This window comes from Phaethon lepturus, unplaced genomic scaffold (assembly GCF_000687285.1).
Source record: "Phaethon lepturus isolate BGI_N335 unplaced genomic scaffold, ASM68728v1 scaffold31257, whole genome shotgun sequence".
In the NCBI taxonomy this organism is placed as follows: domain Eukaryota; kingdom Metazoa; phylum Chordata; class Aves; order Phaethontiformes; family Phaethontidae; genus Phaethon; species Phaethon lepturus.
The window spans coordinates 18,117-18,571 of record NW_010554544.1 but is presented as its reverse complement, the minus strand read 5'-3'; positions in this window follow the sequence as shown (position 1 = coordinate 18,571).

Genomic DNA, 455 nt, shown 5'->3' with positions numbered 1-455 from the left:
GGGAGCAGCTCCGGGGGCTCGCATGGGGTGCCGGGAGCGGGGCCCGGGCGCAGGCAGCTCGGGCAGGGATGGCTGGCTGACTATCTGGGGGTTCAGGCAGGCACAGGAGGATCCCCCGGCCTCGGACTGGGGTGTTTCAGCAGGGCAGGAGGCAGAGACCTTCTCCTGGAACAGGGGGAGCAGCTCCGGGGGCTCGCATGGGGTGCCGGGAGCGGGGCCCGGGCGCAGGCAGCTCGGGCAGGGATGGCTGGCTGACTATCTGGGGGTTCAGGCAGGCACAGGAGGATCCCCCGGCCTCGGACTGGGGTGTTTCAGCAGGGCAGGAGGCAGAGACCTTCTCCTGGAACAGGGTTTCTCTGCACCACAGGGGTCCAGGGGCCACTTCGGACACCTCCCTGAAATGAGCTCTGGGGCGAAGCTCCGTCATGGACACAAACACCCAAGCACATGAGTAA